The following is an 8,310-nucleotide window of genomic DNA, read 5'->3' as shown; positions in this document are numbered from 1 at the left end:
TTTACCTTTATGGTATAATCTGAGATTAAATATAGGGGGAAAGACAAAAAATAAATTGTAAGAATTGTACTTAAAATATAATAGTCCCACTAGGAGACATGCAACATTTAAACCTTGAACACCAAAGGCCATGCGGAACGCTACCATGGTCTGAGCAATCAATCAAACACACATGGCTATGACCTCTATTTATATACCCGAAAGGCTCCCTGGTGAAAGATAAGAATCTACCTTTTCATTTTCATAGAAGTGTAGTAGGAAAAGAGTAGCCTTAAAGTTCTAGTGAGAAAGAAAAAAACGTTTAAAATGTGTTTGCAGAAACCTGTTACAAAGTCTTAATGCCATACTAGATTTGTACACAGTGATATATGGGCAAATGTGTAGGATTTTTGTAGACTGAACTTGACTCTGAAGATGTAGGCATTGTCGCTTTATCCTGAGAACGTCACTACATTACCATTCGCAACTTCTCAGAATTTCTGAGCATTGGACAGTAAATCCATTGCACCCCCCTATTTAATTCACAGAGTCTTCTGGATGATCACCGACGTGTGTTTCTTAAATTTGTTCATTCCTTTCCTTGAAGGCTGTTGCAATGTGTTATGAGCATGGAACTCAAAGCATCTGGATGCCAAATGCCCTCCTCTGCCTGCTGTCAATCAAGTTGACTCGATGCTCTGTCCCAGGTCACCATTCCTCTTTGGCTTCTAGTAATAGATCTCTGAGAAATGACACACAGCCAAACAAATATTGGTTTGCAAATGTCTATCAATCCTTAAAAGACCTTCGTTCTTCAAATACGCACTATACAAGCCTGTAGACTTATGGTGTCCTCATAATCCTCCCAAATTTCAGGTGTGCCCGAGTCACCTGTCGGTGCCAATTACCACTGCTCATTTTATACCCAAGTTGATTTAAACATGTCAATTGGTATTTGAGGCTTTTTGAAGATTGTGATTTTTTACCACTTTCATGGTGAAGGAAATTTTCCTGTTTTCTTTCAACTTTTATATTTTTTGGTCTTTTGCTCTTTGATTATTTCTGTCCATGTTTCTCACTTTATCTGTGGCAGCTTTGTTGGAAAACTAATATGGTGTTCAAAAGAAACTGGATCAGGCTTCCCAGGTGGTGCAGTGGTTGGGAATCTGCCTGTCAATGCAGGGGACATGGGTTCGAGCCCTGGTCCAGGAGGATCCCACACGCTGTGGAGCAACTAAGCCCATGGGCCACCAACTACTAAGCTTGCGCTCTAGAGCCCGCGTGCCACAACTACTGAGCCCATGTGCCACAACTACTGAAGCCCACGCACCCTAGAGCCCGTGCTCCACAACAAGAGAAGCCACCGCAATGAGAAGTCTGCACACCGCAAAGAAGAGTAGCCCCCGCTCGATGCAACTAAAGAAGGCCCGCGTGTAGCAACGAAGACCCAACGCAGCCAAAAATTAATTAATTAATTAAATTAAAAAAAAAAAGAAACTGGATTGAAAATCCAATCTCTAGTGCTGGATAGAAGGAGATATCAAAAGATTAAGCGAGGTCACAGACTAATGGGAAAAGTAGGCAAAAGATGTCAAAAATATTATAAAGTGTGATAGGAGATGCACCAGATGTGGGGTAACACCAAAGAAGGCACCAATCCAGACAGAAAGAGAGCTAGAATATTCCTTGCAGCAGGTGTTGGGAACACAGAGCAGGGGGTTCTAATGAGAACAAATCCGGCAGAGAAGAAGGGAAATATTGCAGGTTTCAGGCCCACAAGTGTCCAAAGGCAAGAAGATGTGTGTGCCCTTGGCATGCCCATGAACTCGCTGGCAGGCAACATGGACGGCAGGAATATTCAGAGCAGAGATAGAGGTGGTGACTATGAGAAATAATAAACTTCCCTCTTTGCTTTACCAAAAACAAGACAGGAAGGAAAGGAGGGAGGGAAGGAGGGAGGAAGGAAGGAAGAAAGAGGGAAGGAGGGAGGGGGAGAGAGAGAAGGAAGGAAAGAAAGAAAGGAAGGAAGGAAGACAAAAAGAAAGAAAAGAGAGAGGGAGGAAGGAAGGCAGTGAGAAAGGAAGGATGGAAGAAAGTAAAGGAAGAAAGAAACTGGATTGATGTATTCAGGGGCAAACCACTGAGCCCAGGACAAAGACCAGAGACATCTTTTGCAGTGATCTGTTTCTCTCTTGGGAAAGACGGGAGAAGGTGATTTGCAGTAAATGTGTATTTTCACACAAATCTCATTGGTATCACCTAGAGAGAAAAACTGAGTTTTCTGCTCTCAACAACTGATGTCACCCAAGAAAAGAAATATTAAATTCAGTCTTAAAGCACCATCCACATGTAGTGGTAGTTACGCTAACACATTTTCAACTGGCACCAACCAACAGAATCGTCTTGATCCCAGGAGGTGATAACGTGAAATACGACAGTGTTCAAAATATATAAATCTTCTACTTCGTGTTTGTTGAACTTCGGTTTCCTCCATATTATGAACCTATGAAGTTGAAAGTCTAGTCTTATGTCTTTGGTCCATTAAGTTTTAGTGTGAGCGAGAATTGGTTAAAACTTGAATAAGAGCAATTTTATTCATAATGGTCTCTAAATCGGCCTTCATATTTGACTTCCTAAATAGTCAGAAGACGTTTATATTTTAACTTAAGTTGTGAACAACAGCTGTAACTATTACCACTAGTTCCTAACTTGCAAGCAAACCAAAGGACCCCCTCCCAATCCCAAGTAGCCCCCGCTCGCTGCAACTAGAGAAAGCCCGTGCGCAGCAACGAAGACCCAACGCAGCCAAAAATAAATAAATAAATAAATAAGAAATGGTAATTAAAAAAAATAAAATAAAATCTAGCCATCTTTATAACAACTATTTTGTGAGACAATGGATTTGATTTCCAAGCAACTTTCCATATATAACTCATTAAAATCAGGGGCTGCTCGCCACACTGTCATACCTGAGGTTTAACATAGCATATGGGCTGAGGGAGAGGCATAGGAGAAACATTTTAGAGCAGAAGCGGGCCATTTAATTAATATAAGCATTTGGGGAAATCACTGCATCGGTGAAGCTGGTAGTATCCTTCGTGCATCAGAGGTTTTGACTCACTCTACCCGTTTGTACAAAGTTGTGACAGTCCTGTTTTCAAAGTGCTTCCTAAGCACTTGAGCAAGTTAAGGCGTTTAGTACTTCTCCTCCTACTCAAAAGCAGCAGAGACGCATTTAGTTAGAACCTCCAGTTAACGACTGAGTCCCTTGCAACATTGCTCTTGTTTCCTTGTAATTGTTAATAGATGAACAGGATCTCCCTCAATTGTGTCCTGAGGAATGTTTAATTCAAGTGAACGAGCAATTGAATAATTTAATGTTTGTTATGGATGACAATTTTTTTTTTAACATGAAAGATGCTTTAAGTTCACATTTTTTTTCTTTTCTGCTATATCTCTTCTCTGGGGAGGAGCAGTATAAGATTCTGAAAAGAGCATGGCCTTTGGAACTTGTCAGACCTGCATTTTGTTTTGTTTTGTTTTTTGGCCACGCCACGCAGCATGCAGGATCTTAGTTCCCCGACCAAGGATCGAACCTATGCCCCCTGCAGTGGAAGCACAGAGTCTTAACCACTGGACTGCCAGGGAAGTCCCAGACCTGCATTTTGAATCCCCTTTCTGCAACTTTGTGGCTGTGGGACTTTGGGAAATTTGCTTAGCTTCTCTGAGCCTGTTTCCTAAACTACAGAATAGAAATGGAAGTGATCCATGGCAGGATTGCTGTGAGCATCGGATGTGTGGTAACACACCTGGGCCAGCGCCTGACTCGTGATGGGCATTTTGGACTTGTGCCTCTCCTCTCCTCCTCTCCTGTTCTCTTGGAGCTAATTCAAGTGCCACTCTCGCAGGCGGTGCTTATTTGCTGCTCCATTGCTTCCAGAGGAATGTTTTCAGGCCACATTAACCTAGGACTAAAAAAAAAAAAAATAGTTTTCCCGCTTTTCCTGGCTATTTCAGTACCCCGGATGCCACTTGAAAGTAAAATCCCTCCTTCCCACCCACCTCAAATGTTTTTCAGATTCTTGAAAAATCCTTCACTTTCCTCTTCAATCCAAATTAAAACAGTGGCTCTGCCACTTTTTGCTGTGTGACATTGGTCAAGTTACTTAACCTCTCTGTGCCTCCACCGTCTTGTCTGTAAAATGGGAATACTAAAAAGATCTAACTCACAGAGTTGTTTTGAGGAGTACAAGGGTTCCTACAGGTGAAGCACTTAGAACATTTCCAGGCATAGAGTCAGTGCTCAGGAACTGGCTGTTGTCACACCCGCTCCAGCGTCCTGGGGCTACCAACCTGGTTTTCTTCTTGTGATTGATGCTGCTGATGTTTGTTTCCCGGCACTACCTTTGTATAACCTGAAACTGTCCACAGCCAGTCTGACCACAGCCACAAGTCAGGGATGGGTTCTCGAGGGCCTCTGAGCAGCCACCTATGACCTGAGCTTTCTGCTAACCTGGGACATCCTGTGACCATGTGATCACCCACTATAAGACCCTTACAGCCATGCAGTTGTGTTCCTGCAAAACAGGAACATTTGTTTCTGGTTTTTTTTCCTCTCTCATAGCTCCCTCCCTCACACCCAGGCATGATCTCCCAGGGCCGGACCAGGGGGTGATATGGGTGATGAATCTTCCTCTGATCTCAGAATCACCCTTTCTGACCATGAAGCATTTTCTTTGGCTTCAGCTTCTGTGCTTTGATTTCTCCCACCTTGAAGGTGAGCACTGTTAGGAAGACCCTTCAATACCTCCTGCAACCAAGGCTACTCCTGAGTCTGCCTCGCATGCCTGAACCTTGGGTCCCACTTCATCTGAATTCCTTCCTCTTGGAGATGCAAGTCAGTGAAATAAACTCCTAGAGGCGTTTCAGGCACCAAATGTCCTTGTTTGAAAAATAAAGTATGATTTCAAGAAACAGCCATAGTACCTGCTACTACTCTATCAGAAAATATAGAGGAAGTAGTGCTAGATGCTACAGAGAAAGGTTGTTTTCTCTCCTTTCTTCATGGTCATCCTTAATCTAATCTGAAAGAGAGGAACTACAAATGCCTCTTATAGACATCTGTACACAGATGGTCATTGTCATGTGCTAAATTGATGACATTTCTTGCCAGAAGAATGCTCCGGGAAAAACCATTGATGAATATATGCTACTTTGGTTTCACCTTGTCAATGCTAAGTAGAAATCTCTTTTTCTGAGGTTATGGTTGAGATACGCCCAACAAAGTCATAATGAGCGAGCAAGCGAATGTGCCAGAGTAGCAGCAAACCTTGATAACAGCCCCTGTGCCAGTACTGACCTCAAAGGCATCACAGCTTGTTCCCGGTAAAGGAGAAGAACAAATTTCCCCAATTGTCTTGGAGTACAGTCTGAAATGCATATATATTATTTATGAAATTTCATCATTAGAAAGAAATCTCCATGCATGCCAGAAATTTAATGTCGCATTTACTACGTGATCACCAGTCTAGAATGATTTTTCTTTAATGTTCATTCAGAGTTAATGATTATTTCGTAAGTGAGAGGTACACCCCAGATGTATGGAAGTTCACTCACATTCATTCATTCATTCTTCCATCCAGCAAATATTTATTTAGACCCTACCAAAGGCACGTGGAGGAACGAATTAACAAATGAATGAATGAAGTTTTTTAAATATCAGAATTTAAGAAAGTTTGCACTTGAATGTATGGATATTTTGAGCCAGTCAGGCTCCAAAATTAACAGACCCTAGAATAATTTTTTAAATGCTCAGAGCTAATGATTATTTCAAATATGAAACGTAAACACCAAATAAAGTTGAGCAAATGTAAATTATATTTTGAAAGAAGCAGCTAGTAATTTTATTCCAGAGGTCTCACTCAGCAAAATCTAGTCCAGATGTGTCTGAATCTACATCTAAATGTTTTTTATAGCTACTTAATCTTAAATCATGGAAGATTGTGATCCTAAAATATAGAATCCACAAGTTCTTATAAAGGTTCAATGATTGGTCAAGATATTGACAAGCCACTGACATTATCCAGCTCTTTTGGAACCTGAATTTGTGACACTTTTTCTTAGCTCTAGATTTTCACTCTTCAGTTTGTTATAGATCTCAGTATAAAGATATGTATATATGCTCTGTGGGAATAAAAAAAGAAAAAGTATTGTCTTTCCTTCATTCTTCATATTGAGGAAAATTATCTGGTTTTTAACAGGTCTTACATATATGTAGCTACCAGTAGATTTAGTGAGCTCAGCTTGGATTATATCCTGTGATGTCAATGCTGTGTGTTTTGGCATCAGTTATGGTTCTAATTGCAATCATGAAGTTATCTTGAATTAACCACTTTAAATAGGAATTATAGCCTTTGTGTATGATATTTTCGTTAAAAAATAAATAAATAAATAAAGATGAAAGCCCTAAAAAAGATAGTAGCGGATACCGATTTGATTTTTGAACAATTTTAGAGTACAGTCTATACCTGGTGTTCTAAATTGATTCAGTTTTTGTTATTATTCTTTATATCTGCCCATTTTTATCTAAAACATTTCAATAGCTGTTTCGATCATTATATTAAAATAAAATTAGTTACGTTTGAGGTGCATGAACCTTTGCAAACTTACAGAGCTACAAATTTAAACGTGAGCTGGGGGCTACCTTTGTTTTGACTCTGTTAGTCCCTCCTCCCCTCAGAGTGTGTGTTAAAAGAAACTGGCTCAGTTAAAAGGTGCTTCGTGAAAGATGCCTTGACATCCACACAGGGTTTAGAAACCCACAGATAAACACCAAAAAGGATGTGAAGCAAAAAAGCCCCAATTAAGCTTGTTTTAATTCAGCTAGAGATTAAATAACTAATCTCTACTTTTTTTATCTGTTACATTTTATGCCAATCAAAAATCTTCCAAATCATAACTTTTATCAATCTGAAAACATTTGTTCCTGGCGTTTGATGAATGTTGACTTCAGAGCTACTGTTGCTACAAAACAAAACGCTACCAGCCAACATGCATAAGATAAACATTTGAAAGATGGGGTTTTCTAATTATCTCCTTTCTTTTTTCTTTTTCCTTCCCCCTTCCTTCCCCTCTCCTTTCTCTGTATGTCTTTATTATGTGAGCAAATGATCAAAGAGTAAAGAAGTTCAGACCACAGAAAGGATTAGAATGGCCACTAAGATCATGGTTTCCTTCTCACGAGAGCAGAAAACTGGCTGAGTCCCTTGTAGAAAACTCCTTCCCAGGTTTGATCAGTGCAATTTCAATTCTGCTTTACATAGAATGGCTCTCAGCCATACTCTGCTATTGTCTCCTTACAGATTTGCAAAATGCCTCTATGCTTTCCCATGGCCAAGGAAGCTCTTCAATCCTTAGTTGTCCATGGGAGCTGGTTGATTAGATAAGTATATGTACCAAAGGAAGAAGTGGGTTATGGCTTAAAGGTGGTACAAAGGATTCATTTTAATTTGGCCTCAAATTCCAAAGCTTTTGAACCACAAAAGATCTGTCTGCACTGAAAACTAATATAGGTATATACATTTTTTTGTTTTTAATTTTAATTTATTTATTTTTATTTTATTTATTTTTATTTTGGGCTGCGTTAGGTCTTTGTTGCTGCACGTGGACTTTCTCTAGTTGCGGCGGCTTCTCTTGTTGCGGAGCACGGGCTCTAGGTGCGTGGGATTCAGTAGTTGTGGCTCGTGAGCTCTAGAGCGCAGGCTCAGTAGTTGTGGCACACAGGCCTAGCTGCTCTGCGGCATGTGGGATCCTCCCAGACCAGGGCTCGAACCTGTGCCCCCTGCATTGGCAGGCGGATTCCCAACCACTGCGCCACCAGGGAAGCCCAGTATATACATTTTAAGAGGAAAGAAAAGCATAGAGAATGGTGATTTGCTTTCCAGGTGACAGGTGTTGCATCTTTTTGGAAAAAACACAGGGTTCCTAAGACCCATTTCCTCTGGGCACAGACATTTTCTCTAAACTGAACATGTTTTTGTTTGCATAAAGTCTGGTTTTATTCTCAAACTACAGAATTTCACAAAATTTTCCAGACATTGGCATGTATACAGTAAAGCTTCTCATTTCTTCCCTTTCGAGGCGTTTCCATCCAAATGAGCTGCATTTCTTGTGTGTTGTGTGCAATGTATTTCACGAGGGAAGAAGTTTCATGAAAACGAGTAAGATGCGATCCTCGCTTATAAGGATCTTGCATAAACAGAGAAATCAGCTGCTCCAATAAGCATGGTAGAAGCTGTAGTCAGACCATTAGCTCTTCCATGACCCTGTAAA

This window comes from Eubalaena glacialis, chromosome 7 (genome assembly GCF_028564815.1).
Source record: "Eubalaena glacialis isolate mEubGla1 chromosome 7, mEubGla1.1.hap2.+ XY, whole genome shotgun sequence".
NCBI lineage: Eukaryota > Metazoa > Chordata > Mammalia > Artiodactyla > Balaenidae > Eubalaena > Eubalaena glacialis.
Note: the sequence above shows the minus strand (reverse complement) of the source record.